A 12,655-nucleotide genomic window follows, 5' to 3' on the forward strand; every position below is an offset into this window, starting at 1 on the left:
GCCAATAATTGAGACTGGAGCCTCGGATAAAATAGTTATTGCATCAAGCATTAATTTAGAGCTAAGCTTCCCAACAACCAAGGCAAAACAGAGTACACAATGCATCATACGGTATCTGATTTTAAAAACAAGCCATGCTCTTCCTTCCCTCACCCTGAACCTCAAGTACTCCTACTCATTTATTCATCAATAAAATCTAGTAAACATCTACTTTTGCCATACACATTTCAGTCCTTCAAAAGACACACTAGTCCCTGACACCACACTCTCAGCTAAGTTTACGGTGTGGTTTTTCATAGGACAGATATGGGATGACCTGTTGAACAATGTCTTCATAAGAGCTGGTTCAGGAGCTGCATGACCACAGTCTGAGTGACCACTTCTGGTGTCAGCCCTCAATAAAAGCAGATAGTGAAACCAAGTGGGGCCCTGTGGGGCTCCTGGGCACGGAGGTCTTTTTGTCCCCCGTTTCTTGTAGGCAAGACTCCAGCCCCCATGACTTTCCCTGAGTTCTGGAGGGCCGATTGGAACAGTTGCTAAACAAGGGAGGAGCAGCCAAGAAACCACCTGAAGCAGGATTAAAGGGACCAGAGAAGCTCATCAAGATTAGGAGACCAACCACCTGAGATGAGATGAAAGGAGTGCAGGCCCTGTACACACCCTAATCTTGTCAGCAACCCCACCCTTGAACTATTGCTATAAAACGCCTCATCAAATCCTCCTAGGTGGGGACATACACTTTTTCAGGGCAGGAGCCCTCTGTGTCCCCCTTTGCCTGGCAAAGCAATAAAGCTATTCTTTTCTTTTTTAAAAATTAATTAATTAATTAATTAATTTGTGGCTGTGTTGGGTCTTCGTTGCTGCTTTCCCTAGTTGCGGTGAGCGGGGGCTACTCTTCATTGTCGTGTGTGGGCTTCTCGTTGCAGTGGCTCTCTTGTGGAGCATGGGCTCTAGGCGTGCAGGCTTCGGTAGTTGTTGCACGTGGGCTCAGTAGTTGTGGCACACGGGCGTAGCTACTCCACGGCATGTGGGATCTTTCCGGACCAGGGATCAAACCCATGTCCCCTGCATTGGCAGGCGGATTCTTAACCACTGCGCCACCAGGGAAGCCCCAAGCGATTCTTTTCTACTTCACCCAAAACTCTGTCTCCAAGATTCAATTCAACACTAGTGCACAGAGGCTGAGCTTTTAGCATCAGTAGCAGCATATTCAATCCATGGGTCCTGGTAGGGTTAAGTACCACAGGGATCTTTGCAAGACCACAAAGTACTATGATCTGTTCAACTGAAAATACCGAATGATGCCATTGTGTAAGATAGTGCATTGTTTTATACTGGACTTGAATATGTATAAGGAGTAGCAGGCCCAAAGATTTAAGAGGAAATCATGGAAGAAATTAAAATTTTTTAAGTGTTAAATTCTATCCATTGAGGTAATCTATTTTCCTGAAAATTGGGGAAAACTAGATATCAGTAGCAGAACATCTTGACACAGCCATAGAAAAGTAATGATCATAAAACAAGATTACAAGTGAGAGGATGGAACTCCTTGATGCCTCCCTTGTTCCTGTGAGTGTGGCTGAAGTTTGGTGGTCAAAGCAGGGAATGAGGAACTGGCCAAGCCAGAGGAGCCCAGAGCGGTGAGCTGCTACCCTCCAAGTCCCTGGGGTGGGAGAGGGGCATCCGGACCCAGAAGTCAGCCTCCTTCCATAGAAGGGATTCCTTGCTGTGCCATCATCTAGGTATTCTATTTCTTACTCTGCCTTTGGGCCCAAAAGCAGCAGGCTAATGTGCCTTCTGTATTTTCAAGACAGGGTAGCATAAGGCAGCATTTCCCAAACTTTGATGAGAAAAAGCTTTGTTGGCAGTACACCTATTAATATCTCCAGAACAATGTTCCTCGTGACACACTGATCTAAGGTAATGTGTATACATAGGTGAATAAACTCTGGCCAATGTTCAAGATAAAGGAAATAATCCTTGTATTATGCTTTCATCTTGCTTTCAACTTTAAACGTTGGTTTTTCTTTAAACAAGGCCTTCTGACTCACTGAAGCTCTTTGTGCAAGGAGGTATGTTTGCATTTCAAAGTCTCATGTTTCCTAAGAAAGCCAAGTTCTGAAAACACATTTTGCTGTGATAAAGACTTTTCTGAGATTATAAAGCTAAACAAAAAGTACAATGAATTTAAAAGTTCTTTCTTACCATGGATTTAGCAACAAGAGACCCCAAAATACTTATTTATACAATCTTCTTTGCCTATGAATCCACTGGGCAACTACATAACCAACAGGTTAAAGAAACACATATAGTTGTACGTATGTGGGTGGGTTCATGGGTAGTAACTGTAGGGTATGTGTTCTTCAGGAATATTAACTGTTCTCCTCCAGCTGGGTGACTTTGACAAACCACTTCCTATGTATATTTCAATCTTGCCATCTGAAAAATGAAGGTTTTGGATTATAGTGTTTTTAATACTTCCCCAAAGATGAGAATCGCTAGAAGTAGTGGTTAATATTGAGATTATTAAACCCTCTATTTGAACTTCTGATTAAATGCACCTAGGTTGTTTGTTTATTTTTTGTTTGTTTGCTTATATGCTTGTTTGTTCATTTGTTTTTAAACAAAACCTCTAGGTCTTTATCTTCAAGGAATTTGAAAACTTGATTAGATGACTCAGGGACTTTCCATCTCTGCCATTCTATAATTCTGTGACTCAGTGAGGTGGGAGATCCACTAGCCCCCTCAACAGAAGCTTACTGTAGTCAAGATGAGACCTTGGGGGACTTCCCTGGTGGCTCAGTGGTTAAGAATTTGCCTCCCAATGCAGGGGACGGCTTCGATCCCTGGTCAGTGAACTAGCTCCCACTTGCATGCCACAACTAAGAGTTAGCATGCCACAACCAAGACCCGGGACAACCAAAAATAAGTAAATTAATTAAATAAATTTTTTTTTAAAAAGATGAGACCTTGGGAAACTTCTCTTTCTTAGGTTCTCCCCCATGAAGCGTGACATCCAGATAAGTTTGTGTGAAATAGATATCTACCTCTCATAAGTCAAGGAGATGATAAGCCCTATGAGAACAACAAACCCTAGTTATGTGGTGGTTATTAAAACTGTGAACACTCTTCCCCTTAACTCTCCTGATGTGTTCTCTTAAATAAATGTCCCACTCAGGGTCCTAGTGTCTGTCCGCTTCCCCAAAGCTCACGTTGATAACTTTCAACATCCAGAAACGGTTTGAGAACCGCATAACTCCATGACCTGTTGTCAAACCTCAAACTCCTAGACACACCAAGTCTGATCACTTACTTTTTCTTCTCTGGAAGCCCGTTGGTCCCCCTGAGACTGACCCAACCATTTCTGGGAACTGGTTGGAAAAATGAAGTCTGGTTTTCCAACCAATCCTTTGAGATAATCAGAAGACAGAAGGCTAAAAGGTCCTGTGCCTTTAGCTTCTCTCAAAGAAAACCTATAGGACAGCACCCAAACACAATCATATCAATTTTAATTTTTAAAACTGAAGTTGCACCTTCGCCTGTCCAAATCAATGATGCATGCAGGGAGGAAAGCAGCATCGTGTTTTGCTGCGGAAAGACTGTAATCTCTTTCTCTGAACATCTTTAAGAACAGTGCTGGGCGGTGGCCCGAGCGCAGCCGGAGGAGGCGGAGGACGCCCGCCCTGCACCGCAGCTCGCATCTGCGGCCGCGCGATCCACCTCCCGTGCCGCTTCCCCCGCGTGCGTCCCTCTGGCCGCGGAGACGGCGGGAGGCCACACCAGACCGATGGCGGCGGCCCTGTCGGGCCTGGCGGTACGGCTGTCGCGCTCGGCCGCGACCGGCGGCTCGTACGGCGCCTTCTGCAAGGGGCTCACACGCACGCTGATCACCTTCTTCGACCTGGTCTGGAGGTCTGCGCATGAACTTCCCCTACTTCTACGTCGTGGCTTCGGTGATTCTCAACGTACGCCTGCAGGTACATACTTAGAGCAACCAACCTGTGGCACTCTGGGGGGGTGCCCAGCAGGATGGCTGAGCTCCACCCACCAGCTCGCCCGCCCTAGAGCAAAGCGACCAGCTCGCCTCGCGCGCACAGACTTGCCTGCCGGTCTTGCCATTGCCCCATCTTTTCATATAAATGGGCGGCTAGAAATCATTTGCTGAAAGCCTGAAATATAACCCAAAAAAGCCTAAGATATAATTAAATGTTGAATCTCAAGGAAATAGCTAATTCAAAGAACAGAACTTAAAAATCTGAAAATCCTCAGAAATATTTGAGAAGTTCTTGCATCCATAAAACAAAAGACAGCACCGAATGTAGGGAAATGACAGTAAGCACAGGATGCCCTAAGGGGGAAAAAAGGAAAAGTTACTAACAACTTAAAAAAAGATAAACGGTACAAGAATGGTCCAAATAGGAGACAAATCTTCCAAATTAGAAAAAGAAGAGAAGAGACTTCCAACTGAATGGAATCGATTCTAGGCAACAGACGGATAGAGTTAGACGGAGGAAATTTACAACATGATCTGAAGGCAGACATTTTTTCATCCCAAAAGAAAAAACAACGGCAAACAGAACCTACTGGGAAAAACAAACATTTCAAACTGTACAAGAAGAGCATACTTCACATATGAAGCAACCTCAGATGTGGCCTGTGTTTCAGCCGTTGCCTGGAGTGTGAGAAAGGGAATCTGAACACTGGCATGTGGATCAAGACTCTGCAGTCACAGAAAATCCAATCATAGCGTTCAACTTTGCTATTCAGTGAACAGTATTTAAATAATCATTGCAATGGAAATATTAGTTACGCATTTTCATTTTTAGAGTAAATCTCTAGGCAAAGCAGGGGAGACAATTATAGAACAGAGTGGGAATGTTAACCAACTTTGACAAGTACAGGCAACAAGTTGGCAGGCAGAGAGGAAGGAATGGAATAGTGGTGTTATTCTCCTAAACTAGGAAGTCCAGATACTGTCTCTAGTTGAAAGAATAAGACAGATTTAGGGGTTAGATTTTTTAAGTGAACAAGGTAACCAACAAAAGAGTTAAAAATAGTGATACAACCAAATGGAGGGGGGAGGAAAACCAAGGGGACAGCAGGAAGTCAGCAGAAAATGCCTCATGTCATCAAGTTAAGAAATAGTAAGGAAAGCATATTATTAGGAAAAATGGAGTTAACCTCTAAACAGACATGTAAAAGTTTTTGCCTCTGGGTTGGGAAAGCAAAAGTTGAGAAGGGGGGATGGGGATTTACTGCTTTTCATTATATGTCCTTTTGTACTGCTTGATTTTCCTAAATCCCTTATATGCATGTATTACTTTGATTAAATTTTAAACTTTAAATGAATTTACTGCAATTTTAAAAAAAAGTGTTGATCAGAGTGAGAGAAAAGAATTGACACTAGGGAAAGGAAATATAGATATGAGACTGATGAGGTTAAGTAAAAATCCTGAAATCCTGAATTTGAAATGCAAGTATCAGTATGAACTCATGATATATATATATATATATATATATATATATATATATATATATATATATATATATTTCTTTTTAATAAATTTATTTATTTCTGGCTGAGTTGGATCTTTGTTGCTGCTTGGGGGCTTTCTCTAGTTGCAGCGAGCGGGGGCTACTCTTCGTTGCGGTGCACGGGCTTCTCGTTGTGGTGGCTTCTCTTGTTGCAGGGCACAGGCTCTAGACGGATGGGCTTCAGTAGTTGTGGCACGCAGGCTCAGTAGTTGTGGCTCATGGGCTCTAGAGCGCAGGCTCAGTAGTTGTGGCACACGGGCTTAGTTGCTCCACGGCATGTGCGATCTTCCTGGACCAGGGATCGAACCCGTGTTCTTTACACTGGCAGGCGGATTCTTATCCACTGCGCCACAAGGAAAGTCCCTACCTTGCACATTCTTGAAGGTGGCCAAGGACGTCACCCTTTGTTCGCATTCCTGTGGGATGAGCTATGCATGGAGATGGCAGAAGCAGGATGACCCTGCTTTATTCTTTCACCATTTTGAGGTGTTTCAAAATAAGTGATCTGAATAAACATTCAAAAGCAACTTTTTCCAACATCAACTTATTGCAGTTATTTGAGGTGGGGGTGGAAGCCACAGAGGACCATGATGTCAGACTCCAGAACACCACTTTCTTCCCCCTAAGATGATTTAAAACTCAAACCATCTTCACATGCCTTTCTGAGGCCAGAAGGACAATCCTGGGCTCTTGGCCAGAACCAACCCCCCACCTTTTCAGCACCAGTGTCTTTCCTCTCACTTCTTTAAAGAATGGAGAAGAGCGGAAAAACCTGGAAAACATTATGCACCTTTGACAAAAGTAAAATAGAAACATACTGCATCAATTTCTCACAGACTCTGTAGTCAGAACCTCACTTTATTTTCAGATGTGTGGGAGTCTTCTGTTAGATGCTCAGTCCAGCACAGCAGGGAGAAAACAGGATACACTGTAACTAGGTTGTAAATAGATTTAAACCCCTTGGGTCACCCTGCCTTTAGTTTCCTAATGCCCTGCCCCACAACGGAATGACAGGGCCAATATCCTCAGTCTCAGAGGTTTTCAAAATTTCGTTCTTCACACAACTCTAGAATTCCTTACGTGCACAGACTAAATAGAAACAAAACCAAATTCATGACAAATGACTTTTTAAAAACTTGAAATAAAACAAGCATTTTTCTGAACAGGAAGCGTAACAGAAGCAAAGAAAACCACTCCAATTGTTTTCTTCACATGCTGACTTCGTATCTGTCCCTCACACTTATTCCTGATCCACGGTGCCCTTTTCATTAAGTTGCTTGTGGATTTGAATCCACTTTGATTCCCATCCTTTCCATAAAACCTTCAGTTTCTCTTGAGAGCCAAGGTCTAGGCTGAGGAAGTTGCAGTTAGAAACAAAAGTGAATTAATACCAGGCAAAAAGTATTAAGTAAAGCCTGCTAAACTTTCTTCATGCCTTCTTTCTTGTAACGCTTGCATGACCCTCTGAGGTAGCTGCTCTTATTTCCTCCATTTCACAGTTGAAGAAACCAAAGCTTCAAGGGGCTACAACTAGTAAGAGACTCAGCTATGACTGGAACAAATTTCTGTTTTACTCGAAAGCTGAAGCCTGTAATCACTGTGATAAACCTTTTACCAGGAGGCTTTGGAAGGGACTTAGCTATTTATGTTAAAAGTACCAGGACTTCCTTGGTGGCGCAGTGGTTGAGAGTCCGCCTGTCGATGCAGGGCACACGGGTTCGTGCCTCGGTCCGGGAAGATCCCACATGCTGAGGAGCGCCTGGGCCCGTGAGCCATGGGCGCTGAGCCTGCGCGTCCGGAGCGTGTGCTCCGCAACGGGAGAGGCCACAACAGTGAGATCCCCGCGTACCGCAAAAAAAAAAAAAAAAAAAAAAAAAAAGGCAAAGGACCTGAATAAACATTTTTCCAAAGAAGACATACGAATGGCCAACAGGTACAAGAAAAGGTGTTCAACAGCACTAATCATCGGGGAACTGCAAATCAAAGCCACAATGAGCTACCACCTCACAGCTGTTGGAATGGCTGTTATCAAAAAGACAAGAGATAAGTGCTGTTGAGGATGTGGAGAAAAGGGAATCCTTGTAGATCGTTGGTGGGAATGTAAATTGGTGCAGCCATTATGTGCCAGAACAGTACAGAGGTTCCTCGAAAAATTAAAATAGAAGTGCTATATGATCCAGCAATCCTACTTCTGAGTATATATCTGAAGGAAATGAAATCACCATTTCAAAAAGATATCTGCATCCCCATGTTCACTGCAGCATTATTACAATAGCCAAGACATGGAAACAACCTAAGTGTTTATCAGTGGATGAATGGATAAAGAAAATGTGATACACACACACACACACACACACACACACACACTGGAATATTATTCAACCGTAGAAAGAAGAAAATCCTGCCATTTGCTACAACATGGATGAAACTTGAAGGCATTATGCTAAGTAAAGTAAATCAGACAGAACAAGACAACTAGCATATGCTCTCACTTATATGTGAAATCTTAAAAAAAAATCTTAAAAAAATCATAGGAACAGAGAGTAAATTGGTGATTGTTGAGGTTGTGGGGGAAGAAATGAGGTGAAAGTGGTCAAAGGTACAAGTGTTCAGTTATAAGACAAATAAGTTCTGGGGATGTAACGTACAGCATGGTGACTATAGTTAACAATATTTGAAAGTTGCTAAGAGAGCAGATTTTAACACACTCACACAAAGGTAACTGTGAGGTGACGGACGCGTAACTAACCTTACTGTGGTAATCATTTTGCAACATATATGTATATCAAATCATCACATCGAGAATAGATCATTGCTTATCTCTGCTAATAAAATCATGCAAATATTCCAAAAAAATTCATCACGTTGTACACCATAACCTTACACAATGTTATATGTCAATTATATCTCAATAAAGCTGGAAAAAGATAAACTCATTCAAGTTAAAAAAAAAAAAAAGATACCCAAAATGGAACTTGTGCTTTTGACCCTTAACCTGCTCTTCCCCAGTCCTGTAAAAGTCACCACCATCCACCCAGCTGCTCAAATCAAAAGCAAGTCCTCTCAACTGTGACCTTCAACATTTATCCTTACTGTGACCTACTCTCCCTACTTCCACTGGCTGCTGTTGTGTGTGTGTGTGTGTGTGTGTGTGTGCGTCAGTGGGTTCCATGTGTTATATTTGTTATGCATGCAGAGAACTTGTTTTGTCTTTCAGTATGTGAGTTCCAGTTTTCCTTTTAAAGCCGTTTCTTCAGGGGTGGGCCCTAATTACCAAACTGCTTTTATTGCTCTCAGTCTCAAAACAAAACAGACAATCTTAGTCCTGCCTTGATCACAAGCGTCTTGAAGGAGTTTGTCTCTTCTCTTACCCTCTACTTCCTTCCAAGTTTCTGACTATTCCACCCTCTCTATTCTCACCCACGTAGTACCCTACTCACACTATTCTTGTTAAGGCCACCAATAAGCTCCTAATTGCCAGATCCAAAGGATTATCTGTAGGTAAAGTATGATTATCCTAATCATATTAGACCTCTCTGATCATTGGAAATTGCTGGACTTTCCTGCTGCTGTGGGTCCTGCAGGCCCCGTGGGTCCTGAGGCCCCTGCACCTTGCATTGCTCCCACCACTCTGGCTGAAAGGGGTCAGACTTCTTTGGTGACTCTCCTGCAGACTTCACCCTTAATCCTCCTCTCTTCTCAGTCTATACCAGTGGTTCTTAAACTTCTCTTTTTCAAGAACACCTTCAAACATATGTTGAAAGCTATGAGACACTCTTTCCTGAAAAAAAATATTGCCTGTTCATGGATATGCAATATTTTAAGTAATTTCAGGGTTCCCTCACACCCTGAAGGCAAGTTCGACCCCCTGCTCTACTTTCTCAGCCTGGGGGGATGCCAACAATTCCCTGGTCTTCAAGGGTCACCGTATGTTGATGGTTTTCAAATGTATACCTTGAACAGCAATTATTCTCCAAAACCCTAATCTCATATCCTCAATATCCAACTAAAATATCTCTGTTTATCCCAAAGCACCTTATGCTCAATGTATCCCAACCTAGCCTGAATATTTGGCAGTCCCTGTCTGATTTCTCCTCCAAGTGGATGACATTGCCATGCATCCCAATCACCTAAAAGAAACCTGCTCTTCCTCTCCCTCCTCTTGCAATTTCCCAGGCTCAAGCCCTTCTCATCTCTTACTTGGATTACTGGAGGAGTCTTCTATTTGGTCTGCCTCTTTCCCACATTGCCCTCTTCCAAGCCATCCTCTACACTGCAGCTACATTTATCTTTATCGACCGCTGCACTGCTCATGGCAGTACCTCCCCAAGTGTGTTTCCAAGAATACAGTCTGTGTGATGTAATTGGTGTTATAGGAACAAAAAAAGTTATCATGGTCAATTAAGTTGGAGAAAAGAGTAAAAATTAGTTAGGTTTAATTACCTCTCAGAATCTTCAACATGCTAAAACACATTTTGGAGCTCCACCTGGCGGGGGCGGGGGGGGTGAAATAAAGCTTTTGTCGAGCGTTCTGGCGACAAAAGCCTAGGGTTCTTTGGATTATACTTTGGATAGGACTGGCCTACAAGTTGAAATTTCATTTCCTTGTCTATCTTTTCTTCCAATTTCCAGCTGCTCTTCTTGATAATGTCAACAGTGGGAGGACAGCAGTGTGGTACTCTGGATTTGGGAAGACCAAAGTTTAAATTTCAGCCCAAGACTTTTGGTCAAATTATTTAATCTCTCAGAACATGGGCTGGCTGGTCTCCATGTGCCCCTCACGAGGCTTACCTCTATAGGCTGCGTCATCCAGGCGTCCCTGTCCTCTGGCTTCCAGTTGATTTTGGCCAGTGGAAACCAGTGGTGGGAGCCCAGTGGGTGGAGCAGTGGGAGAAGAGAGAACAGGGTATTCAATTCCCCCACCCGGACCTCCCTGCCTTGTTGTAATGCAGTGTTTTGGCCCTCTGACCCTCTCCTGGCTCCAGCTGTCTCCTGTCTGGGTCAGTCTCTCCCTCTCCTTCCCTTTAGACCCTGGGGTGATAGAGGCTTCCAGCTGTTGCTAATCCCCCGTGGTTTCATCATCGCTTGTTAGTTCCTTTAACTCTGTTCACACCTCTGTAAATAGTCCATTCCTTAAACTCTCTTCAATTAACCCCCCTGAGTATACCATCTGTTTCCTGCTGGATCCCTGACAGTATAGAACTTTAGTCTCCTTACAAAATGGGGATTGTAACACCCACCTCATGGAGCTATTGAGAGCATTTGGTGAAAGTACATGAGTCCCAGCACAGTGCCTGGCACGCAGCAGAGCTCGCTAAAGGAGAGAGGACTTCCCTGGTCCTGCTTCCTCTGCCTGCCCCCCAAATAGTCACATACATGGGAACCTTCCTGCTCCCTTGCCAGTGACCCAGGCTGAGATGGGTAAAGGGAAATAGTGCCAAGCCCCAGTCTGAAAATGCAAAGCTGCCACAGGGACCCAGGTTCCACTCAGCAGCCACAGAGCAGGGCTGACCTGCAGGTCCCATTACCCGGCTCTGGAACAGAGGGTCCTAATAACTGAAACAGTGAGGGTCAGGGTGCCTATGTGCTCAGCAGTCCTCTGGGAAGAAAGCTGCTTCTGTACTGGCCCCAGATGGCCTGTGTCCCCACACTGGCCAATTGTTTCCCAAGGAGGAAATCCTTCCAGTTCCAAATCTATTCCCTGTCCCCCATTAAAGTGATTAAAGTGGCCTTGAATGGGGGATGCTCTTTGGAAGGGGAGGTCACTTGAACTAGGTTTCCAGTACATTTCCCAAGACGCATAACTTGGGAAAATTTTAAAGGAGTGATAGTAGAAATAACATCTTAGAGAAGATTTAGTGAGTCTGCAGGTAAGTGAACTGTTTGTTTCATTTCAAATTTACTCACGCTGAGCCCTCATAAAGGAAATTCATGTATTGGCTATGTTGAGCAAGACAAGCCCAGCTTGTGGCACATAATCAGGATGCAACTTAATTTTGTTTGCTACCATCTCTTTAAATGGTTTCAGTGGGAGAATTCTTCCCATACCTCTTGAAAACTCAGGGAGTTGTTCTGATCACTCTTAAAACCCCGTAGAACACAGAAACAAATTCAGAAATAAAATCATCCAGTACATTATGCAACATTCAAGCTTTACTCAAAGGCAAGCCTCCTCCCCACTCCAGGAGATCTCAGAGAGAAATCCTCTACCAGGACTACAGTACATCCCGTGGCAGAGGTGCCAGCTGCAGGAACTTTGAACCCTCCCAACACCCTGGGGCCTGAAAGATTTCAAATACAAAACTTCTCCTAGCATCACAGGGCCCCCATATTGGTCTACTGCAAGGCGATATGACTGGAGGAATGGCTCCGGTGCCAAAATGAGGACACGGAAACAAAAGCCGAGCAAGGAGAGGAGGCGGGACTCTGCATGGAGGGTGAGCAAGGAAGGTTTCATGGCCCTCTTCCCCTGTGGCTCTTTGCCTTCCCAAAGCAGGGCCAAGTGCCCCCAAGACACTGAGACTTTCCCAGGGATGAGGAGGATCTAGCTTGGATAGCACAGGATGCCCTAAGTTCAAGCAGTCCACCAGTAGGAGAAAGGGGGTTTTAAGTCTCAACAACCCATAGTGAATGCAAGTTTGGGGGGTGGGGTAAAAAAGGAGAGGGTGTCACAGGGCAGCTGTCAAGTTAAATGTCTCTATCCTCCAGGCCACTCTCCAGGACTCTCTATGGTATGCTGACAGGCTGAGGCATCGCTCCAGAAACGATGGAGTTGTTATATGAACAACTGCAGATCTGCAGAGATGGTGAAACTGCAAGTCTAAGCATAGCTCCCTGGGTCAGGTAGGACACAGGTAGGTCATGAATGGCATCCAAACACCTGGGCTAGAGCTATTTGGGAAGTAGGGTGTGAAGGAAGCCCTAGGCCAAGGTTGGCCTGAGTATATTTTCTAGACTTAGGGTTGAGAGGGCTGTGGTCACAGCTGCTCCATTTGATGCCACCCTTTTTTTTTTTTTTTTTTCAGTACGCGGGCTTCTCACTGCTGTGGCCTCTCCTGTTGCAGAGCACAGGCTCCGGACGCGCAGGCTCAGTGGCCATGGCTCACGGGCCTAGCCACTC

The 12,655-nt window shown here is 44.3% G+C and overlaps 1 pseudogene; it reads left to right on the forward strand.

Moving 5' to 3' along the window:
* Positions 1-3,787: 3,787 nt before the first annotated feature.
* LOC132503042 (small integral membrane protein 10-like protein 2A) lies at positions 3,788-9,894 on the forward strand (annotated as a pseudogene).
* The last annotated feature ends 2,761 nt before the right edge of the window (positions 9,895-12,655 follow it).

The sequence above is a fragment of the Mesoplodon densirostris genome, chromosome 2 (assembly GCF_025265405.1).
Source record: "Mesoplodon densirostris isolate mMesDen1 chromosome 2, mMesDen1 primary haplotype, whole genome shotgun sequence".
In the NCBI taxonomy this organism is placed as follows: domain Eukaryota; kingdom Metazoa; phylum Chordata; class Mammalia; order Artiodactyla; family Ziphiidae; genus Mesoplodon; species Mesoplodon densirostris.